Below are 26409 nucleotides of genomic sequence, written 5' to 3'. Positions count from 1 at the left end.
CAATCATAAGGATATACACTCAATATTTTTGAGTTTCATGCATTTATTTATTTTCTAATTTATTATACTTTGCATATGTTTCTATTGTATATTTTAATTATGTCACTGTTGCCACATTGAAACAAGCTATAGAGCAAAGTTTGTAATAACAAATTGTGGCCTTTACCTAAAGAAGGTGAAGAAAAGCAGATTTTATTCACTGACATATAAAATATTGTCTTTATATTGTGACCTATTTAATTACTTCAGTCTTCAGTGATACCCACATGTGTGAAGAGTAATTATTAGGTTAAGGTGTGGGTAATCTTTTTTGATTCTCATTTAAGCAAATGTAATTTGTTTACCACTGTTCAGCATTTATCATCTCATTTATTATTTAAAGTTACTTTCTTCACTATTACAGGGGCTGCCTTCATCACCAGGCACTTACTTCAAAGTCTAGGAAACCCCAGTAACATGTAGCAATCATTGAGATAAGAGAGATCAAGATCTAGTTCCTAGAATCTCCATGTTAGAACTGGGTGTCTGTCTCCTGGGAACCTGCCTTTGGAGGCAGTTATTGGCAGAGAGCAAATACCACAATGCACAGTTGCACCTGCAAGGTGGATAACAGGTAGTACCCAAGAGCTCTAAGCTACGGAAATTCTCAGACTCTCATGCTCTTTGGAACTGATGCTTTCAATGCCTGAACCCCTAGGTATTACACACTATTGTAGCTTTGAAATCTTTCTTTACTGATTCTTTGATACTAGTCCCACTGATCCAAAGCCATCCCTACCCAGGTGCACGCTGTTCAGAGTATTTTGTAGATAAAGACCTTCCTTCTTATCAAATACCTCAGTATGTTTGCCAACCTGACAATTTATGGATATGTTTACAAGAAATACATTGGGCCACCAGACTTTTTCCTTCAGTGACAACATCCTCCCAATACTTAAAGATGTATAGATCATGGGCCAGATGGCTTACTTCTTCTTAGTAATGTTTATCATAACGATTAACAAAGTCGAACCTGTATTCATTATGGCCTGTAACTGTAATTGGTTAATTAGATTTGGATGGATTCCATTTGCCATGGTTTATCTAAGATTGGATTGTTCATTTTGATTTATTTCTTGGTTATTTGGATTCCACCCAGCAGTTGTTTCTGAAAGGTCATAAAAATGTATTGATATCTTGAGTTTCACAGTGCGGGGTTACTTGTTTTGACTAATATATTAGTCAAGAAAACAATTTTTGATGTTTCTATCCTAACATGCTAGACAATCAGTTCTATTTTCTTCTCTTGACTCGGTGATGTTTTAAGGAGGGAAGGCAGAAAGGCTTGACTGGAAGGGCACACTGCAATCACATCAGTTGGTACAGATGTGTTGGATCGGTGTGTTCCAAGGAGCATCTGGGCTCTGTGGGGAGAAAGTCATCAATTACTGATCTCTGGAAAAGGCGGAAGGGAAGGAGATGATGAACACACCTTCTCCAGACTAGTAGGGAATAGCACCTTTTTCTAGGTGGCAGCTGGCATTTCAACAGAAAACCAAGCTACATTTGGTTGCAAAGAAATATATGTTTAAGAAGGAAACGTAACTTCAAGTTACAATGGTGTCATATGCAAGTATACATAATGGTAGATTAAAAGAAAACATGGGAATCCTGAGGAATACTGAGTGCTGGGCATTGCCTCTATACACACCTCTGCTTTAAAATTTGATTGAAAACAGAAAGTGAGGACTGAGACTGGAGCGGCAGCGGCAGCAGCAGCTGGTCCAGCGGAAGAGCCATCAGCAGTGGAACCAAGGTGACAGGGTCCAGGCAGGCCTTGTGCCCGCTACCACTGACCATCACTGCCCAGCCGGGTTGCAAGCAGCGGCGGATTTACAGCGCCTTTCACCCCACAGAAGCCACATCAGAACTCTGCCTCCCGCCAGTCATTTAAGAGAGTCTCTCCGCCATCTTGGATCTCAGGCGCCAGAGAAATCAGACAGACTGAGGTTTGCAAATACAACCCGAGGCCAACATCGCGGACGGGCATTGGCCTGCACCCAGGCCCTGGGCTGTTGGAGAGGGGGGCATCGGTGTGCGAACCCGGCCAGGAGGTTGTTTGCCCGGCCCGGGGCGCACCTCCATTTTGACTACGGGACACAGAGAGTTCTAGCAGGCAAAGTCAGCTAAGAGTCATAGCCTGAGGCTAACATAGTGGTGGGTCTAAGCCGGACAGGCCTTGGACTGACCCCAGGCCCTGGGCTGCTTGGTGGGCCATCTGTGTTCCAACCCTGCCAGGAGGTTGTTAGCCTAGCAGACTCTCCCAGCACTTTCAGGGAGCGCTCTCACACTCCACCATCCTGGCCACCTGACAGAACCAATTAACAGTCATAGCCCAAGTGGAACTTTGCTCGGGCCTTAGCCTTCCAGGCTTTTGCCTAGACTCAGGGCCTGAGCAGCTAGGCTAGCCTTGTGTGCACCAACCTGGTTGGGAGATTGGCTGCCTAGCAGAATGACCAGCACTCGGAAAAGGTCCTGCAGCATAGACCATCAGCACTCCTTGAAGGAGCAAATGGGCACCACCTGATTCACACAGACAATCTGGGGCAAGGCACACTAGGGCTCCAAGGGCACCAAAGAGGAGGAAAGCACATCAGCAATCTGTAACAGGGGAAACCCAGCCATCCAGTGTTGCAGAAATAGCCCTACAGCCTTACAAGAGGCATAAACACCAGCCAGAGACGCGAGACCAACTAACGCCACAAATAACAAGATGGCAAAGGGCAAACGCAGGAACACTACTAACAGAAATCTAGGCAATATGGCAATGTCTGAACCAAACTCTCCAACATCAGCAAGTCCTGGTTATACAAACACACCAGAAAAACAAGATTTGGATTTAAAATCATGTTCATGATGCTGCTAGAAGAACACAAAAAGGACATAAATGTATCTCTTAAAGAAATACAGGGGAACATGAATAAGCTAGAAACCTGTATAATGGAAACACAAAAATCACTTAAAGAAATTCAGGAGAATAAGGCTCAAGAGATAGAAGCCAATAAAGAAGAAGAAAAAATTAAAGAAATGCAGGAGAATAAGGCTCAAGAGATAGAAGCCAATAAAGAAGAAACACACACACAAAAATTAAAGAAATGCAGGAGAAAGTGAGTCAAACAGCCGAAGTCATGAAAGAGGAAACACAAAAATCTATTAAAGAATTATAGGAAAACACAAACAAGCAAGTGAAGGAGCTAAGCAAAACCATCCAGGATCTAAAACCAGAAGTAGAAACAACTAAGAAATCACAAAGGGAGACAACTTTGGAGATAGAAAACCTTGAGAAGAAATCAGGGGTCACAGATGCAAATATCAACAACAGAATACAAGAGATGGAAGAAAGGATCTCAGATGCCAAAGATACCATAGAAACCATTGACTCAACAGTCAAAGAAAATGCAAAATGCAAAAAGCTTGTATCCCAGAACATCCAGCAAATCCAGGACACAATGAGAAGACAAAACTTAAGGATTATAGGTATAGATGAGAGTGAAGATTTACAGCTGAAAGGGCCAGCAAATATCTTCAACAAAATTATGGAAGAAAACTTAAAGAGAGAGACGCCCATGAATATACAAGAAGCCTACAAAACTCCAAACAGACTGGACCTAAGCAGAAATACCTCTTGTCACATAATAATCAAAACCCCAAATGTACTAAACAAAGAAGGAATATTAAAGGCAGCAAGAGAAAAAGGGCAAGTAACATATAAAGGAAGACCTATTAGAATCACACCAGATTTCTCACCAGAGACCATGAAAGCTAGAAGATCCTGGGCAGATCTCATGCAGACTCTAAGAGAACACAAATGTCAGCCAAGACTACTATACCCAGCAAAACTCTCAATCACAATAGATGGAGAAACCAAGATATTCCATGACAAAACCAAATTTACACAATATCTTTCTACAAACCCAGCTCTACAAAAAACAATAAGAGGAAAACTCCAATACAAGGAGGGAAACGATACCCTGGAAAAAGCAAGATAGTTACCTTCTTTCATCAAACCCAAAAGAAGATAACCACTCAAATATAAAAATAACATCGAAAAGGACAGGAAGTAATAATCACTATTCCTTAATATCTCTTAATGTCAATGGACTCAACTCCCCTATAAAAAGACATAGAATAACAGCCTGGATAAGGAAACAGGACCCTACATTTTGCTGCATACAGGAAACACACCTCAGTGTCAAAGACAAAAACTACCTTAGAGTAAAAGGCTGGAAGACAATTTTACAAGCCAATGGTCTCAGGAAACAGCTGGAGTAGCCATTCTAATATCAGATAAAATTGACTTTCAACCTAAAGTCATCAAAAGAGATACAGAAGAACACTTCTTGCTGGTCAAAGGAAAAATCCACCAAGAAGAACTTTCAATTCTGAACATCTATGTGCCAAATGCAAGGGCACCCTCATTTGTAAAAGAAACTTTACTAAAGCTCAAAGCACACATTGCACCTAACACAATAATTGTGGGTGACTTCAACACTCCAGTCTCCTCAATGGACCAATCAGGAAAACAGAAACTAAACAGAGACACAATAAAACTAATTGAAGCTTTGGACCAATTGGACTTGACTGATATTTATTAAACATTTCACCCTAAAACAAAAGAATATACCTTTTTCTCAGCACCTCATGGTACCTTCTCCAAAATCTAACATATAATTGGTCACAAGACAGACCTCAAAAAATGTAAAAAGATCGAACTAATCCCATGCCTCCTATCAGATCACCATGGAGTAAGAGTGGTCTTCAATAGCAACAAAAACAACAGAAAGCCCACATACACATGGAGGCTGAACAACAGCCACCATGACACCTGAACAATGACACCTTGGCCAAAGAAGAAATAAAGAAAGAAATCAGAGACTTTTTAGAATTTAATGAAAATGAAGGCACAATATACCCAAATCTTTGGGACACAATGAAAGCAGTGCTAAGAGGAAATCTCATAGCCTTGAGTGCCTCCAAAAAGAAAATGGAGAGTGCATACACTAGCAGCTTAAGGACACACCTGAAAGCCCTGGAACAAAAAGAAGCCAATTCACCCAGGAAGAGTAGAAGACAGGAAATCATCAAACTCAGGGCTGAAATCAGTCATGTGGAAACAAGGAGAACTGTACAAAGAATCAACGAATCCAGGAGCTGATTCTTTGAGAAAATCAACTTAGCCAGACTGACTAAAGGGCACAGAGAAAGTATCCAAATTAACAAAATTAGAAATGAAAAGGGGGATATAACAACAGAAACTGAAGAAATTCAAAAAATCATCAGTTCCTACTACAAAAGCCTATACTCAACACAACTGGAGAATCTGTAGGAAATGGACAATTTCCTAGACAAATACCAAATACCAAAATTAAATCAGGACCAAATAGATCATCTAAATAGTCCCATAACCCCTAAAGAAATAGAAGGGGTCATAGAAAGCCTTCCAACCAAAAAAAAAAGCACAGGACTAGATGGCTTCAGTGCAGAATTCTATGAGACCTTCAAAGAAGACCTAACACCAATACTCTTCAAACTATTCCACAAAATAGAAACAGAAGGAACACTACCCAATTCCTTCTACAAAGCCACAATTACGCTGATACCAAAACCACACAAAGATCCAACAAAGAAAGAGAACTTCAGACCAATTTCCCTTTTGAACATCGATGCAAAAATACTCAATAAAATTCTTGCCAACCGAATCCAAGAACACATCAAAACAATCATCCACCATGATCAAGTAGGCTTTATTTCAGGGATGCAGGGCTGGTTCAATATACGGAAATCCATCAATGCAATCCACTACATAAACAAACTCAAAGAAAAAAAGCACATGGTCATTTCATTGGATGCTGAAAAAGCATTTGACATAATTCAGTATCCTTTCATGCTAACAGTCTTGGAAAGAACAGGAATTCAAGGGCCCATACCTAAACATAGTAAAAGCAATATACAGCAAACCGGTAGCCAGCATCAAACTAAATGGAGAGAAACTTGAAGCAATCCCACCAAAATCAGGGACTAGACAGGGCTGCCCCCTTTCTCCTTATCTTTTCAATATTGTACTTGAGGTACTAGCTCAGGCAATTAGACAACATAAGGAGGTCAAAGGGATACAAATTGGAAAAGAAGAAGTCAAACTATCATTATCTGCAGATGACATGATAGTCTACCTAAGTGACCCAAAAAAATTCTGCTAGAGAACTCCTACAGCTGATAAATAACTTCAGCAAAGTCACAGTTTATAAAATCAACTCAAGCAAATCAGTAGCCTTCCTATACTCAAAGGATAAGCAGGCTGAGAAAGAAATTAGGGAAATGACACCCTTTATAATAGCCCAAACAGTATAAAAGTGCCTTGGGGTGACTCTTACCAAACATGTGAAAGATCTGTATGACAAGAACTTCAAGACTCTGAAGAAGGAAATAGAAGAAAACCTCAAAAAATGGAAAAACTTCCCATGCTCATGGATCAGCAGGATTAATATAGTTAAAATGGCCGTTTTGCCAAAAGCAATATACAGATTCAATGCAATACCCATCAAAATCCCAACTCAATTCTTTTTTTTATTCGATATATTTTTTATTTACATTTCAAATGATTTCCCCCTTTCTGCCCCCCCCCCCACTTCCCAAAAGTCCCATAAGCCCCCTTCCCTCCCCCTGTTCTCCCACCCACCCCTTCCTACTTCCCTGTTCTGGTTTTACCCTATACTGCTTCACTGAGTCTTTCCAGAACAAGGGGCCACTCCTCCGTTCTTCTTGTACCTCATTTGATATGTGGATTATGTTTTGGGTATTCCAGTTTTCTAGGCAAAGAACACCATCAAAAAGACAAATCGGCAACCAACAAATTGGGAAAAGATCTTCACCAATACATCAGCCCTCTACATCAGATAGAGGGCTAATATCCAATATATACAAAGAACTCAAGAAGTTAGACCCCAGAAAACAAAATAACCCTATTAAATATGGGGTATAGAGTTAAACAAAGAATTTTCACCCGAAGAACTTTGGATGGCAGGGAAACATTTTAAAAAATGCTCAACTTCATTAGTCATCAGGGAAATGCAAATCAAAACAACCCTGAGATTTCACCTTACACCAGTCAGAATGGCTAAGATTAAAAACTCTGGAGACAGCAGGTGTTGGCGATGATGTGGAGAAAGAGGAACACTCCTCCACTGCTGGTGGGGCTGCAAATTGGTACAACCACTCTGGAAATCAGTCTGGCGGTTCCTCAGAAAACTGGGCACCTCACTTCAGAAAGATCCTGCTATACCACTCCTGGGCATATACCCAGAGGATTCCCCAGCATGTAATAAGGATACATGCTCTACTATGTTCATAGCAGCCCTATTTATAATGGCTAGAAGCTGGAAAGAACCCAGGTATCCCTCAACAGAAAAATGGATGCAAAACATGTGGTATATATACACAATGGAGTACTATTCAGCCATTAGAAACAATGAATTCATGAAATTCTTAGGCCAATGGATGGAGCTGGAGAACATCATACTAAGTGAGGTAACCCAGTCTCAAAAGATCAGTCATGGTATGCACTCACTATTAAGTGGATATTAGCCTGGAAAACTGGAATACCCATAACATAATCCACACATTAAATGAGGTACAAGAAGAATGGAGGGGTGGCCCGTTGTTCTGGAAAGACTCAGTGAAGCAGTATAGGGTAAAACCAGAAGAGGGAAGTGGGAAGGGTTGGATGGAAAAACAGGGGAGGGAATGGGGCTTATGTGACTTCCGGGGAGTGGGGAGCCAGAAAAGGGGAAATCATTTGAAATGTAAATAAAAAATATATTGAATAAAAAATAAATGAATAAATAAAAGAAAACATGGTAAAGAGGTTGAGATTAAATGTAAAAATTAACAAATATGACCTAATAGCTTTATGGAATGTTTTGTGACCTCATAGAGAGAAAAGAAATCTGTATTCTTCTCAAGCACTTGAGGCATAACGAAAACAGATAATATGCCAGGGAATAAGGAATTAGCTCTAATTTAGAAGAGATCAGACTGTCTGCTAACCTTGATGAAATCAAATTAGAAATCAATAATGTATTCATGGCTAATGCCCTCCAAAATATGTAGATATTAAGTTGCATATTTTTAATGATTAACTGCCTAAAAATGAAATCACAGAAAATATCAGACCACTTCAAGTCTGTGGAAATTAGCTATAGTCAGGCTCAGCGGTGCCTTGCTAGCATAAAGACCCGACTTCAATCACCACGACCCACATTAAAAAGCCAGCCATCCTCTCTACCCTCTGAAATCCCTGTGGATCTCTATGGAGGTGGAGCCCTGAGCTGTGCTGGCCAGGCTAGCCTAAATGGTGAGCTCCAGACCAAATGAGATAACTCATCCCTATAAAGGTAGATAGCATTCTTGAGGACGATACATGAGGTTGTCTCCTGGCATCCATGAATAAGCATACATATGTGCATATGCATGGACATGCACACACACACCTGCACACACTCACATGTATGCATTTTTAGAGAGCAAATATATCTGTGCAATGAGGGTCTGAGAAAAGTCATTCTGTTTGTGCTGGAAGAAGAATATTTTCTGAAGAATAGCAATTGCTGTTTCAAAGCTAACTTCCTGATATAGGCTGTTGTAACTTACACAAGGTGTTCTTAATTTGGTGGAGAAGAGCAGAGATGAATTGCCCTTTGAAGGGCCTCATTAGGAGAGTTAGAACATGATGCAGTAGAGCCCTGAATGCTAGGAGAAATTCTTTAGTATGAAGAAAAGACTAATTAGAAAAGAAAACCATCTTGGAAAGCAGAAGGGAGGTTATGAAAAGAGAGACAGACATTCTAGTTCCATAAGAGAAAGGTAACTGTTCTGACAGGTTCCCTGAAGGGTGGTGTGTGTGTGTGTGTGTGTGTGTGTGTGTGTATGTGTATGTACATGTGTGTGTATATGTGTGTGTCTGTGGTGTGTATATGTGTGTATATGTGTGTGTCTGTAGTGAGTATATGTGTGTGTCTGTAGTGTGTGTGTCTGTGGGTGTGTGTGCACATGTGTGTTTGTCTGTGGTATGTGTATGTGTGTGTGTCTGTGGTGTGTGTGTTGTGTGGTGTGTGTGTCTGTATTATATGTGCATGTATGCATGTGCGTGTGCATGTGTGTGTGTGTGTGTTTCTGTTTTCGCTCCTCCTGTCCAGGGTTGAGTAGATATTTGTTTATATCCCCGCAGAAAAATTCACACAGCAAGAATGTTTACTGAAAGGACACCCGGCACTCACTCCAATGGCGGGAAAGGGCTGCAGATGATCAGGAGGTGAGCTGAAACATAGATCCAGGGTAGCTTGGCCTGTGCCATTCCCTACCTGCCGTGAGGCCCAGAACTGTGATGGCTCTTTGGAGTTCTTCCTATTGAGTTGAGATGTCTAGGCCTCTCTAATCCCACAGCCATCTGTCATCAAGTACGGCCAATCTCAGGCATGGCCATGACCTTGTGTGAGATGATTCTTGGCCACCAAAGTGAGCCAGAAGGCTGGCAAACGGAGACTTTCTACTGACAGCCTTCCTAGTGACAGGGACAAGTCTCCTTCCTTGTATTCAACTCTGGGCACCATTCCCACACCCATACTAGAAACCCCACATTTCTATAGCATCACAGCAGAGACCTCAACATAAGGGTTTGACTGGAGGCTTCAAAGCCCTTTCAGTACACCCCAGCTCTCACTTGCAGTGGAGGGTGCCCTTGACCCAGAGGACTCATATGAGTAACTTGGTGCAGTGAGAACCAAAGAGAAGAGTTTAATGTGAGTTCTCCTAAGACTCAGTCTGCACTATGACTTCGGGTATGACAGTCACAGGAACTAACATTTGCCAAGTACTTACCATGTACCAGTGACAGTCTCAGTTGCTTCACATGGATGTCACTAACATGAGTCTTTGTCATCCTGAGTGCAGGCAACACTACCCACAAGCAGCTTTGCAATGTGTGTTCACTGAACCAACATATTTGCTAGTTCTCTTTGCATGAAGGGGGCTCCTCACTTGTGGGAACGCCTCCCTCCCTCCCTCTTCCTCATCAAGTGTGAATAATTCTAGATCCCCAAATACACGGCATGCTGCATCAGCCTTGATATATGATAACAATAATGTTTATAATGATCGTTATTATAGCTCTCCTTTATTGAGGGCTTACCGTTTTCCAGTCAGTGTGCTAAGCCTTTGATATATATGGATAGATTCATTGTGTCCCCAGAATACCCCTGTGTGGCAGAAACATGAGACTCTTGATTCTGTGCTGTCCCCAAAGGAAAACCCAGAAGAAAGCATTTCTCCTCTCAAGCAACCAATTATTTATCAGTCTCTTTCTTTGTGTGAGTGCAAGTTTGAATGTGTGTGTGTGTGTGTGTGTGCACATGCACACCCCTCCACATGAACACATGTGCTCATCCACACACACAGGTGTGCAATGCAAACAATTTCCTTCAGCTTAATTATATTTTAACGGATTTTATTTCTTCCTCTTTGCTTCCATTTCTAGCCATATTTAATTCCTTTCTTTTGTTTTGCATTCAGAATTATTTCATGCTCAAAAAAAATTACAGTCCTGTAGAGAAAGCCAACACCCGTTCCCTCTGCAGAGCTCAGCACGAGTGGGAATCCTGCCACTGAGCAGTCTGTCCTCGTTCAATTTTAGCATCCTATAATTTCCTGCATAATTGTTTAAATGTCCTCATTCTCATCCCTGTCTCTCTCCCCAAACTTCGCTATTTTTTTTTTAAAGAAGGCACCCGAGCTGTGTGTCTGCCTCAGTAGGGAACTTCACAGGCTCGGTGCCACAGAGCACTGTGCACCTCCAGTTACCATGGTACCTCAGCCAGCCTGCCTGGCGAGCGACCACCATCGAAGCCCTCCAGCCTGCCCCTGCCTGGGTCACCTTCCCCCTCTCCCAGCCTACTGGAGGCCAGGCCAGGCGTACGGAAATTCCTTATGTGTTGGTGATATTCGATTCCCAAATATCACATAACCAAAAATATTAAAATAAACTGCTCATAACATTTTCCTGAATGCCATCTGGGCCCCACTGGAAGCTGACACTATCCGTCAGACCCAAGATAACCACATTTCCCCTCCTTTGTATGTGTTAATGTTTGTCATAATGGATTTCACTTTAATGTCCCAATTACATTTATGACATTCTTTCATCCGAGTGGCACTAATGACTTTCATTATTATTTATGCTCCTCCTTAATTATAAGACTCTCACCTCTCTCATTACACACACACCACCATCACCCCCTTACTTGCACACATGCTCTCTGGTATGAAGCTAATGTTCCTTCGATTCCCATTGTCGCAAACACAATGATTAATTACTCCTGTTAAACCATCGTACCCCAGGGTGATCAGATTGGTGAAACAAGAAGGGCCAGATTGCTGCTCTCGAGGATTTCTGGGGACACCTGTCAGAAAGGAAAGAAGAAGAAGAGGAGCCCCTAACCTCCAAATAAACAAATGCCTGACAGTTCAGGCTAGTTTTAGCCTTGGGATTAATCACTAGGAGAAAGAATTTTAACTTAAAATGAAACAGGTCATTTGCACTAAGGATGATGATAGCATGGTCCAGGGAAGTGGGTAGAAGCCACAGAGCTTTGTCAATTAACATAGTCTTCAGAGAGAACTGACCTGCTATGATATGTGGCAAATTGTACCAATTATAAGTGATTTTATGTTAAGAGAAAGACTTTCATTTGACCCTTCAGCCTAGGCAGGACCTATAATCATCATCATAAAGATATGATTGAGCCAAAAGGATGAGGCAGAGGTGATGTTAGATTTTGTTGCACAAATTCTAATGGAGGGGAACATAAGACATGTCTACCCCTCCCTTACAGCCTCAACAACAAACTAAGGAACAGTTGCATCCACATTCACCTGAGAACAGATGAGTTGGGTTAACTTAGTGTGGGGGATGGGGTGGGGAGTGGGGTGTGGGGTGTGGCTGTGGGGTGTGGGTGTGGGGTGTGGGGGTGGGGGTGTGGGGTGTGGGGTGTGGGGTGGGGTGAAGGATCACTTATAGATGTGTGGTAACCCTATAGCAGCCATACCACTGGAAAGTCTCATCCCAGCATAGATGATGGTTTTTCTCATAGCTATAGATAAAGGTACCCACTTTGGCTGCCTTCCCCTGCCTATACATCTAAGCATTCCCTAAGATTAGGAAACCTTGGGCAGTTATGATATAATTGTACACAAATGCCTGAGAACTACAGGAATGGAGGAAATCTCACCTGAGTATTCAGTGACCCTCCCTACTCACTTCTTCTGAGGGGAGGGAAGTTCTAATGAGGATATTTTGCAAGAAGGTATAGCTAATGTGATGAAGATAGCAGCTGTTGTGCTTTAGGACCGAATTCCATAGCATGTTTATTCCAAATATGGATTTTAAGTGGTCTAACAGTCTCTACTCTGCTTACTCAGTACCCTCCCATTTCCATGGGAACAAACGCAGGCTCTTGATGTGGACAGGGGCCCAGATGTTCCACGTAGCCCTATTGACTTAACAGCTGATTGGAGATGTAAGAGCAAGGCCAGCCAAGATTAGCCAAACCATAGCAACCAGCCAGCTGCATCCAGTCCAAATTGCCAATCTGCAGATCCAGGCACTCAGGAAATGGCAGTGATTGTCAACATTTGGGGGGTGGTTCATTAACAATAGAAGGTGATGGATGATGTACTCATCAAGGGAAATGCATTTTGGCTTGGGATTGTTATGAAAGCTAAGACAACAGGTCATGAAGAAAATCCACTGGCTCTAGGTATAAAACAGTCCTCCCAGTTCTTGCTTTATCTTATTAGCTCAGAGCTAATAAGAGAAGGATGGTATCAATTGGAAGATTTTTCTTTCCATCAGCTTGGCCTGGTAGGGTTATCTTGATTGCTAATTGATATGGGAGGGCCCAAGACATTATGAACAGTACACCACTAGGTAGGGGGGTCTGGGCTGTATAAGAATTCTACCTGGGGGGCTAGACATATGGCTTATCAGTTAAGAGACTGGATTCTTCTAGAGTGTCTGGATTTGGTTCCAAGAATCCACATGACAACTCATAACTGTGTAACTCTAGTGCCAGGACCCTCTTTTGGTCTCTGAGGACAGGGGGCACACATGTAGTACACAGACATATATGCACACAAAATACAGGCAAAATAAATATGAAAGGAAAAATTTGAAAAGGAACCTAGATGAATCTGAACAAATGAGGAAGGAGAAGGATGAGGAAGAGGAAGAGGAAGAAGGAGAAGAAGGAGGAAGAGCAAGGAGAAGGAGGAGGAAGAGGAGGATAAGAAGAAAAAGAAGATGAAGATGATGATGATGAAGAAGAGGAAGAAGAAGAAGAAGAAGAAGAAGAAGAAGAAGAAGAAGAAGAAGAAGAAGAAGAAGAAGAAGAAGAAGCCAGCAAGCAGCATTCCACGACCATTTCTGCTATGAGATTCCCACCCAGACTTTTCTCAAAGATGGACTTTGACCTAGAAGCATAAGATGAAACAAATTAGTCTCCTCTTTTTTTTTTTTTTTTTTTTTTGTCCTGGTGTTTATCACAGCAGCACAGAGAAAAACAGGGACAGGAGTGAACTTGGTACTTTAAGTGAGCATGTATCATTGTCTTTATCATTGCTACAAATAGAAAACCCACAATTCTGGGTGCCACAAACTAAATTTCAGGGTATCTCAAGGGTCACATGAAAGTGTCACATCTACCAATTTGGCTCCAGAAACAATGCATGCTTAAGCACCACACTTGCTATATTAGCCAATAGTCTGAAACTCCCTCATCATCACCCCATTCCTCATTGCTCTAGACAAGGCTAGCAAGAAGAGGTAGCTGTGAGTAGGCCAGAGAACAGATAACTGGGCTTTTTCATGGTCTCTTTCTATGTTTAGTATTGTTTGCCAACCCCATATGATCTGGAAACATCTGGGAGACATGTCTCCATGCACACCTGTGAGGAATTATTTGATTATGTTAGACTTTGAGCATGCCCATGGGATATGAGATTATCTTCATTAGCTTCACTGAGGTTAGACAATACACTGTGGCCTGTGTTGAGATGTTCTGGATTATATTAAAAGGATTAAGTGAATTGAGCCCAAACTCCTTTTCTTTCCTCATTGTGGCAGACTCCCTTTCCTTCCTCACTCTCATATAACTTGACCAGCTACCTCAAAATCCCACTGGCAAAATTTTCTGGCCATGATGGACTACCCTGAGCTGTGAGACAAAATAAATTCTTTTCCCATTAAGGTATGTATCCTAGGGGACTATATCAGTCACAGGAAAAATAACCAAGACATCCTCATTAGGTAGCACAGTTGGTTCTGTCATATCCCTTTCACCAGAGCTCTGGGATTTGGAAAAAAAAGAGAATACAGCTTATGCAATAGCTAGCTCATATGCGCACAGGGCCAAAAATGCTATGCAGGGCTACATTTAGTGTGTAAAATTATTTTGTTAAGACGTATGAGTCAGGGGTTGGAAAGATGGTTGTCTTAGTTACTTAGTTACTTATGCAGTGAAACACCATGATCAAGATAACTTACAAAAGAAAAGATTTAATTGGGAGCTTGATTACAGTTTCAGAGGTTAACTCCATAGTTATCATGGTGGGAAGCATGGCAGCAAGGAGGCAGGCATGATGCTGGAGGCACACTAGATGAAAGCTTACATCTGAACCACAAGTTGCAGGCAGAGAGCAGGGTAGAGGGGCGCTTGGCATAAACTTTTGAAACCTCAAAAACCCATTCCAGTGACACACCTCCAACAAAACCATACTTCACAAATCCTTCCCAAACACTTCTACTAACTGGGACCAAGCATTCAAATAAAATAGGCTATGAAACACATTATTATTCTAATAACCACAATATTGTTCTTGCTGAATATTAGAATTTAGTTCCCAGCTCCCACCTTGGGTGGATCACAACTACTTGTGACTCCAGGGCCATTGGACTCTTCATTCTCTTATGGCGTCTGCATGCACCTACACTCACAAGTTTACAGATTCCCTAATAGATGTACACGTATGAACACATAATTTAAGAATAAAAATAAAATACTAAAGAAGCATAGAATAATGAGTGAAAGTCTGTGCATATCTGTTTAAACAGCTGAGCCTCCGAATAGCCACTTTCCCTTTCTCCTTTCTCTTCTCTTTTATCTTCCAATACATTCCTTGGGATTGGCATGGTTACACTGTCTCTTTAGTCTTCCTTTTGTAAAATATTTTTCCATTAATACTAATAATCTCTTAGAAATTGATTAGTATTGTTGCAGCATCACAGGGGATTGGTTGAGGAGCTAAAGAGCACAAATCCCCTTTTCATAAAAAATGATGTGCCTGTATTTTATTTAAATAAAAGAAGAATAGAACTTGAGAGGTGGCAATCATTACGTACAAACTCAACTGAGTGGCTTTTCTAATTTGAGTCATATTTCCTTTTTATCTCATTTTATTTCTATTTATTCTGAAAGAGCCCACATTTCAAGGCTGTATTACCCTGGGGTAAGTCTATTTTGTAAAGAACTTACATTGGCATGTTTTCATCAGTATACACCATCACCCAGGATGGCCAATGTAATGCTGGAAAGGCTTCTTATCTTGGTTCATGGCTTCAGATGTTTCACTTCCTTGTCAACTGATTTTATTCTTTTAGGTTTGTGGGGGAAAATTCTATTATGATGACAGAAAAGTGTGTCAGAGGAAGATATTTATGTTATAGTAAAGCAGGAAGGAGATTGATAGGTAGGTAGATAGATAGATATCCCAATATATCTTTCAAAGACCCACTCATCCCCACTGACCAAATGCCATTCCACAACATAACTTTCCTTTTTCTTTCTCAATATATTTGCCCACTGATGAGGTGAGCACACTCATGATCTAGTACTTCCCTTCAGTAGTGATGCCATCTGTGCACCAAGCCTTTACTATGTAAGTCTTCTTGGTGGGCTTCAGATTCAAACTAGAACACTGATTTTAATTTACTTAAAATATTATTCTGGTCTTTGACTCAAGTTTTAATCTTGCTGATAAGTATACGTATATATACACACATTCCAACTTTCAATCCCTCTCAATAAAAATGTGACCATGAAGAAGAGAAAATGTAAAAATAAGCAGGAAAGAATAGCTGGGAATAGGGGAGGGGGTATAATATAGAGGGAGGAAAAAAGGGATAAATATCACAAAAGATGATTAGACAAGTGATGAGCACTTCACAACACACACATATGATTTTAATGCATATGGAGGGATAATGCTTACCAAAGTGCCATAAAATATACAACAACAACAACTACAATAAACCAAGACTAGGCAGGAATCATCTCCCTTCAAGTCATTAGTCAGAAGGATTCAAGAGATCCCCTAAAACAATATAGACTATCACAATTTTCTTTGCTTGTCTTCCAGAATAGGATGGTAAGATCCTATCACTGGAGATATCACATACTTCAGACAAAGCACTCAGAGAAAATCAAGCTGGTATTGACCTTGAAGCTTCCTCCCTGAGGGATGGCTTTTATAATGTTGGAATGTGTTATAAATGCTAATGACAGATAATAGTTATCAGCGGCCTAACCCTCCTGTAAATCCTGAGGACCATAAGAATAGGACAAGCAAGAAATCCTCAATAGTGAAATAGTGGCACCTGTTTCTTGGGGGCAACCAATGCTGACCAATTGGATCTGAAGCCCACTCAATTGGAGGGAACTCATTTCTGCTACTGTCAAACTAGCCAAGAGCCCATTACTTGAGAGATTGTAGGAGCTGGAGAACATAATATCAAATTACTAAGTATTAGTTTCCAATTGTCCTTTATGTACTTATCTTAGTCATCAAAGAGATGTACAATTCCCAGTTATCACTGATGATGTTTCCTTTTTGCAGGAGACTACTAGAGAGATCCACAACTGTTCAAAATGCACAGAAAATGTGAAGTTGGGTTGCCTGGCTCCAAATGCGACATCTAGAACACCCACACCTTAGGATCAGGAAACATAACAGAAGAGAGAGTGGAAAGACTGGAAGAAGAAAAAGACCAAGAGGCCTGGTCAACTGTTGCAAGAAAGTTTTTATCTGAACAAGACAGGATTGTTGCCCCCATAAACTCCCAACAGTATGGTTGTCTGCTGAAAATCTGCAAAGATCACTTCAATAGACATGTTAACATGGATGGAGAAAACATCACAAGGCCCTACCCCAATATGAAGAAACGTGGGCAGTGTATGGATGCTGAGAGAGGGAGAACAAGGGACAAGACCCTGGACCTAAGAGGCCAGTCCTAACACAAATAAGAGCAACATTTACGAGACTAAGCAAATTGTAAATATATGTATATAATATGTATATTCACATGTGTGACATGTATATTACAAAATAAAAACAGCAGAAGAGATTATGAATTAGAGACAAAGAGTCTGGGGAGACATGAGAGAAGTTGGAATCAGCAAAAGGGTATCTGCAGTATGTAAATATAGCATGAGGGTATCTGCAGTATGTAAATACAGCATGGTTGTATATGAAATAAAATATCTATGGATTATTTATGAATTAAATACATGAATTAAAATATCTATGGATTATTTATGAATTATTTTAAAATAAAATAATATCTTCTTTGCCTCCTTTGGATGCATTTTCTTCAATTTAAATATTACAAGGTTAAAGTATACGTTCTGATCTTTTCCCAAGAGACTTTTAAAGAGCAGTTTTAATATTTAGGCCAAGTCTCCTGGCAGATTCTTCCTGGCAGATGTTTACATATGGAAAGATAATTGAATGAAGAAATCAACAAGGCTTCCATCAACTTCCCTATTGGAGGCTGTGGTCACATGATACCGTATAGGGATGGACTTCAAGCAGAAATCTGTAAACCAAGGCTAGTAGGAATGTATACAGATAACTCAGACTATGTTGATGAATTTCATAAATAGTTTCTCACATTTATGGTCATCTCACCCATATAATAAGTTAAATACCAGACCAATATTTTTCTGCACAGTACATGAAGTTTTAAGTTTCAAGATTTTCTAAGACATAACATTGGCAGGACTATAATCACAGTGTCACATCCTGAGGCCACTGCTCAGTAAGTTACTGTAGAATCAGCTGGGAGGTCTTAAAAAGGTTTTGATCTTACCTTCTGTTCCAGGAAATTTTATTTTATTAATTATGCAATGGGACCCAGATTCTTAACATTGTACTGTTAGCAAACTCCAGAGGTTTTGAGAACCATTATTCTGCAAGTCGCTTGACATGAGGAAGTAAAGAAAGGAAAATAGGCAAAAGGTGGGCTGGAGAGACGCTCAGCAGTTATAAGCACTTGTACAATCACGCGGATGGTGTTCAGATCCCAGCACTCATGTAACAAGCTTGATATCATGTGTAGACCTGTAACTACAGCTCCAAGCTGAAGCAGACTCTGGAGGATTGCTTCCTTCCAGACTAGCTATGGAAACAGAAACTGGTTTCTGGAAAATACATAGCTTCAAAGGAATATGAAGAATGTAATACAGGAAAATGCTTGATTCTTGCTTCTGGTCTCCACATATGCACAGGTACGAGTGGTCACATGGTTCCATACAATCACACAATCACACACACACACACACACACACACACTCACATTAAGTGTGACTAAGTGGAAAAAGTATTGCCAATGCAGTTGTAAGTCTCTGATTTTTATTCCTAAAGAAACATCCACTACAAGTCATGTGGGAGATGAAATGAAGCTTGGGTAACTGTGACAGCTCTTACCACATGACCTTGTATGGTGGCATAACCCTTCTGGGTCTCAGTTTCCTTGCCTGTAAGAAGGTTTAGACAAGAGAATGAGTACTGCTGTCATTTATCATGTGACAATCTGTCCAAGGAGCTTCTGGGGTCAGTGTAGGAACAAGGTCTGAGCTATGGTTGATCAAATCAGGTCACATTAGGGCTTCTCATAGCCAGCACTCACTTCTGATTTGTTTACAGTGTCAAATGGGATTGTGTCTGAGGAAAGCCTCTAGTGGCAACAGTCTGGACATGTTATTTCCAAGGATCATTTAATAGCCATTAACGAGATAATTGCCCCAGAAGAGAGATGGCTGATAACACAGTCAGGCCTTCAGCCTTGGAACAGTCAATAGGATCTCCATTTGAATGCCTTTCCGTGATGTTTTCCCATTGACTTATGTGGCTATCAGACTGAATGATTAAAGCTGAGGAAACAGACTACAATCATGATGAGACCTCTGTAATTGTTACCCATTACTTATCACCCCGTGCATCTGTTGCTAGACCAGGAAGAGCACTAGCCATGACTGCTAGACAACGATACCTCCTATCTCATCATGCGTAGCTCCTGTAGCACTTAAAGAATGACAGAGTTGGAGATGGAATGCCCTCTTCCTGGTCTTGATTTTACTTCTTGAAACCATTTCTGATCCCATTCATCTCACTCAGGAAGAATGTGTCACCCACAGCCCAAGTTCTCACTATATCTCATGATAGTCATAAATAAAAATGATGATTAATGTATGTAATTTCCTCTCTGGGTCAAGTTTTGTTCCTTATCCTGAGGAATCAGTTTTATTCAAATAATAACTGGGCACATGATCATTTCCCCCTGAGTCCTCTGCCATGAGATTGAGCATACAGCTAAGCTGAACAACCTTCTTGGATGGATGGGTGGGTGGCTGGCTGGCTGGCTGGATGGATGGATGGGTGGATGGATGGGTGGGTGGGTGGATGGGTGGGTGGGTGGGTGGATGGGTGGATGGATGGGTGGATGGATGGGTGGATGGATGGATGGGTGGGTGGATGGATGGATGGATGGATGGGTGGGTGGGTGGGTGGATGGATGGGTGGATGGATGGATGGGTGGGTGGGTGGGTGGATGGGTGGGGATGGATAGGTGGATGGATGGATGGGTGGGTAGGTGGGTGGATGGATGGATGGATGGGTGGATGGATGGATGCAAAGACTTATATACCAGATGCTTAGAACACCACACAGAGGTACTTGAACATCCAGAATCAGCATTTGCTCTCAGTGTTGATCGTGTGTTCAGGATTTATGCTTTTTGCTTTCAGTATATACCTCAGGGCTCCTCTCCTTCAGAAGCCATGGGTCGACACTCTCACTTATCTCTCTTAAGAGTTATTTTGTTGTTTGACAGTTCCCACAAACATAAACATTCTTTTGTGATTTCTCTCTCCCCGTGGATTCTCTCATCACCTTTCCATCCTTGTCAACTCTCCTCATGCCCATCAATATTTTGTCTGTTCTTGACTTTTGCTTTTATTATATGACCCATTTAGTTTAACCATCTGATTGGAAAAGTCTACTTCTTTCTAGCTTCTTTGGTGCTCAAGGCAGTCTCTGTCAGATACATTTGCTATAGAGCTTGTAGAGTGGGCCTCAGTTGTCTTCACTGGCACTGTTGTTCCTGGAAGACTCAAGGCATGGATGGAGACCAGATACCACAGACGTACTGAACAAGATGTAACTGGCTTCTTGGTCTTAGTGGCGCTCATTGTGAAGTTTTGAGCATACAATTTTAAGATGACTTTAACTCAAAAGCAGAGTTTCAATTTGTAGTCTAATTGGTAGCAGCGTGACCTTGGCCAAATGCCCTTTGATGTCTGAAACCCAATGTGTGTATGCGTGTGTGTATCTATGTGTGCTCCTGTGTGTCTGTGTGTCTGTGTCTGCATGTGTCCTAAGCTGTGCACAGTCTCAGGCTGCTGAGCTATTCCCTTTTAAAATTTTATTTTGAGTTATTTATTTTATGTATATAGGTGTTCTACCTGTGTGTATGTCTGTCCAGTGCCCATGAAAGTCAAAATAAGTTTTTGAATTCCCTTATACTGGACTCAGAGATGGTTGTGAGGCATAATATGCATGCTGGGAACAAAACTCATCTCCTCTGCAAGAACAGTTAAGTTTTCTTAAGTGCTGAGCCATCTCTACACTTGCCTACATCACCTTGATTTCTCTTCTCATTTTCCCCTTCAAGGCAAATTTCTGCTATGTCTGTCAAAGAGTGGTTTGTTGACCACCCACACACCTCTGTTTTGAATAAGGTTGCGTATTTGTCAAAGTCTGATTCCCTTAATTAGTGTGTAACTAGAGAGATAGAACCTGAAAGGCATGGGCGGTATCTTCTAGTCAGCAACTCTATGTGTAGTCAAAGAAGCACAGAGGGAAGACCATGCAAAGGAGAAGTTGCAAAAAGATTTAAAAATTAAATCAGCTGAACAGCACAACCTAGGAAATAATGGAAGTATTAGAGGATGTGAAATTTAAATCAGAGGAAATCTTACAATGGAAATGTGGGGAATACAGGCACACAGCTTCATGAATTGAAAACAAAGTGTTATTTAGGTACTGACAAAAGTTGTCTGTAAATTCTGCTTTGAAGATCATTAAAGAAATATGGCACTACACACAATGTAAGGTTATTTCTGTCATGTGTATGAATTTAGATGAGAATGAGTGAGTCTCTCTCTCTTATCTCTCTTTCCTGTCTAAGGAAATGTACTATCCAGGAGAGCCCTGTGGTAAAAGAAGGTGGGGAGCATTTTCCACTGCTCCCTTGACTTTGTCTGTGGGGCATCCACATTGGATGGTGTGCTCTGTCTTCTCTCTCTGTCTCTGTCTCTGACTCTGTTTCTGTCTCTCACCCTTTCTTTCTTTATTCCCCTCAATGGAGTTCACATAAGATTTTTAAGAATGCTCCAAGTCTATACTGAATTTTTTCTTTTTTCTTTCTTTCTTTTTTTTTTTTTCCGAGACAGGGTTTCTCTGTGTAGCCCTGGCTGTCCTGGAACTCACTCTGTAGACCAGGCTGTCCTCGAACTCAGAAATCCTCCTGCCTCTGCCTCCCAAGTGCTGGGATTACAGGCGTGTGCCACCACGCTCGGTCTGAATTTTTATTTTAGTGTTTAGTTTTCTGTATATAGAAATCTTAATGGATTTTGGCAAGTCACACATGGGTTTTACTGGATCATTTTCTAGTGCAAGCAGCCCTGATGAAATCAATTAATTAATTAATGTGTCACTAAAGTCACATTTCTGAAGTCTCTTTGCCTGTGTGTCTTTGTAATCTGAGATTCCTTTCTTCCTCAGTTTTGTTTTTAGGGGAGGATACTTTTTCTTTAAATAAACAACATATACTTAGGGAGATGGAGCAATGAATGGTTCAGTGCTTAAGAGCATCTGCTGTTCTTGTAGAAGATCTAGGTTCTACTTTCAACACCAGGAACATCACTCTTAAGCGCTATAACGTCAGTGACAGGGACTTCAGTGCTCTTTTCAGGCTTCCATAGCTGCTTTCTTACTTGTGGAATGTATATATACACCTATGCCTCCACACATATGCACTTAAAAATAAATCTTTAAAAATATTCTCTGAAAAGTACATACACACATACACAAGCACACACACACATGAATGTATGCACACTCACATGCACACACTCACATACACATGCACACATACATGTACATGTATTTTGCTTATTTTCAACCTCCAGTATCCTTTCTTATCCCCTTCCCACTTCTGTTTTCTTACAAACAAATCCAAATCTTCTATTTTCATTAAAAAACTAACAAATACAAACAAACAAACAAAACAAAAAAGTCTCACCAACAACAAACCGCTAGGAATCTAATTCCAGTGCCAAGTAAGGAAGTCCAAGATCATCAAGACAGCTCTGCAGAAGATACCTCATGAAATATTATACACTCAGAAAGAGAGTCTCTAACACAGGAGCATGAGAAAGAAAAAAATTCATGGGACAGAAAGGAGAAAAGAGGACAATTTAGAGTAGCCATCCATCTTGTCCACACAGTAAACCAGCAAACCCTAATACTAGAAGGACACCAAGGAAAAGTTTTTCAGAAAGCAAGCATGAGGAAGGGCATGTGTAGGGAGACAATGACATCTGTGTGGGAAATGAGCCATCATATCTGAGATTACCTTTGATACAATAAGAAAACAACCAAACTTTGCAGGAATTAGCAACCATCTTTCAATAACGACCTTAAATGTAAATGGCTGCAATTCATCAATTAAGTGATAAAGACAAACTGACTGGGTTAAAGGAAACTGGGTACAGCTGCTTGTGGTCTCCAAGAAGCAACTGTCACTGGAAAAAAACACTCACAGACTGTTCATCCAAAGATACAATGCATTCTTCACGGATTCAGCCCTAAGCAACTCAACTCAGCTATTACAGTTTCTAATGAAGTAGAATTCAAATAGAAATCAGCTCTAAGAGGTAAAGAAGGCCATTGCCTAGTAATGAAGGGATATATTTAATCTAAGGTATATCCATCAAACACTATCACCTATTTTAGTAAAACAAATACGAATAGAAATAAAGTGTCAGAAGAGTCTAGAAATAAGCTTTATATAAGTCATCCCAATGTCAAATCAATAAAGAACCCTAGCAATTTATCTAGATGAAACAGAATGCAATTATCATGGGTTTGTTGTTGTTGTTGTTGTTGTTGTTGTTGTGGCAAAACAGCATGACCCAGAGCAACTTGAGGAAGAAAGTACTTCTTTGACTTCTGCTTCCACATCACAGTACAGCACTGAAGGAAGTTAGGGCGAATGCCTGGGCAGGAAGCTGGAGGGGAAGCTGAAGCAGGGTCACGGGGAGGGAGGGGAGGGGGAGTGATGTTTGCTTGGTTTGCTCAGTCTACTTTCTTACACAACCCAGGGCTGTCTCTCACACATCACACATTAACCATGGAAATAGCACACAGCTCTCCCTAGAGGCCAATCAATCACTAATCAGTAAAATAGCTCATAGCCATTCTTACAGGCCAATCAATCGTTAATCAATAACACAGCTCATAGACATTCCCACAGGTCAATTTGGTGGGGACATTTTCTCAGTTGAGTTTTTCTCTTTCAAATATGTCTAACTTGGGTCAAATTGGCAAAGCCTAGCCAGGATACACACACACACACACACACACACACACACACACCTCTAAAGGGTGCAGAATATATATTATCATAGTGCAAAGAGCATTCTCTAAAATAGAATATATATACAAGCTATAAAAAAGACTTATCAAATACAAGAAATCCAATAACTGGTTCTGTTTTATCAGGTCATGAATGAATGACACTAGATATCAATAGTGAGGAAAAACTGTAGAAGCTAAATACAAATAAATTCACAGAGACTCAATGAACTAATGAAATTAGAGAAAAGATTTGAAGATACCTACGTTCCACTAGAAATGAAATTATGGCTTATGAGACCCTTCACTGTATTGTAATAAAAATTTAAAAGGAGAGTTCATAGCTGTGAGTGTTCACATTAACAATTAAGAGAAAGCTCAAATAAATAACCTAATAGTACCTCTCAAAACAAGAACAATCCAAACTCAAGAGCAGTGGATATCAAGAAGTAATAATGATCAGGATAGAAATTAATAAACCTTTAAAAATGATATATAAAAATCGATTAATTAGAGTTGAATCTCTAACAAATAAACAAGATTGGGAAATCCTTTAGATCTGCTTGACAAAAACAAAGAGAAAACACAAATTAATAAAATTGGTGATGGGAGGGGGTGGTTTCTATACATTTCATTGAATTCCAGAGAATCTCATTAGAAAGTATTTTGAAAATACTTCAGGAAACAGGGTGGGGAAGTAAAGGTGAGGAAGGAAGGATGTTGTGGTAGAATGACATGCGTGCGTGAAATGACCATCACAAACCATCGCTCTTTATGCTAATTAATAATGAAACAGTAAAACAAAGGGTGGTGCCTGCAGGGAGTCAGAGCTTGCTCACAGGGAAAGCCCAGGTCAGCGGATGCCCCTGTGCACTGATCCTTCGAGGCAGGGGGAGGACTTGGGGACAAGGGGAGAATGTATACCAAGTTGCACAGACTGTGAGTACCAGGCACTTCAGACCACAGGGCTTTCCCACTGATCACTAATTTCTGCCTGAGAAAGGAGCTGTTCTTTCCTCCCAGCCCAATCCTTACCATGCAGAGGAGTGACCGGGAAAGTCCGCATTGCAGGCGTGTGGTAGCATCAAATATGACTTAATGTTTGATTTATCAGACATTGGTAGAGTAATGTCAACTTGTTTTCAACTGTTATTGACTGCAGAGAAGCATAAAAGGCCTCTGTCTTGGATTCAGAATGCATGGGACACAGTATAGTTCATCTGGGACTTAGCCTAGGCAATTTATATGTTGTTCTAAATGTTTCTCAGTCTGTTTAATCAGATAATAAAGCTTATTTGAGAGGGTCATGTCTGTGCTTTTACATATCAGTGTCCCTGTTTCTTAGGTTTCAAGGACTGCATCCCAACAATAAAGATGTTTAATCTTGGTACTTTTCTTTGTTCTTTTTATAGGATGTATCTGTAAGCCACAGATTTGAGCAGAGGACAAAGAAAAAAATAGTCAACTCTGAGCAATAGCACCTATTTCATTTTTCCATAGTTGACACAGGTGTTATTGAAAATGACCCACTTATTTCTCAGGAGAAAAATATAAAAGGACCGGTTGTGGGGATTTGATTTTTACAAAGTCCCTGTTAGGGAGGCTGTTAGCTAGTGGATGGATTCTATCTTTAACCACTCGATGATTTTAAATGGGAAAAGAACAATCCTTCATAAAGACCAATCATCATGCTGCCTTCTTCCCATGAGCCCCATCATGCCTAATTCTTAGACATCAATTTGTATCTCTCATTCTCATCAGGCAGCATCAGTCTTCACCACTGATGCATATAGGGAAACATTGAATGCCCCAGCTTTGGAATCAGACTTCCTGAAATACAACATGCTCCATCCAGGATTTTAGGTAAATTATATATGGTACTCAATCCATTTGCCTATCTGTATAATTGAATAACATAACTCCCTCCTTTGAGTGGTTGTGCTTGTAATTCTTATCACAATGGCCAGAGAAGGCTCTCCACAATAATGACTATGTACTGTATTTGTTCCTGCTGCAATCACAGGCATATACTCTGGTGCCAAGACACCAACATGTCTACTCTTCTAAGATGCCACTCTACTGGAAGCTGCTAATCACTTGTTCTTTATTGTACAACCCAGTGCAGCTTTATTTCATATTTCGGGTCTGTTCAGTGCCCCAAATTTGTTTCTCTCATGTACTCATACTTGCTAAGGAGGGAAGGTAGAAGTTATCAAAGATTACCAGCTCTCAATTTATCAGGTTATTGTCTGACACTATTGATTATTTTTTTAATATCTTACTCAATTCAGTGACAAATATTTCCAAGTCCCTATAAATCTTTTAGTTAAAGGGATCATTTCATGATTCTTA

This window comes from Apodemus sylvaticus, chromosome 7 (assembly GCF_947179515.1).
Source record: "Apodemus sylvaticus chromosome 7, mApoSyl1.1, whole genome shotgun sequence".
Lineage (NCBI taxonomy): Eukaryota > Metazoa > Chordata > Mammalia > Rodentia > Muridae > Apodemus > Apodemus sylvaticus.
The sequence above is the reverse complement of the archived record's forward strand: the minus strand, read 5'-3'. Positions refer to the sequence as shown.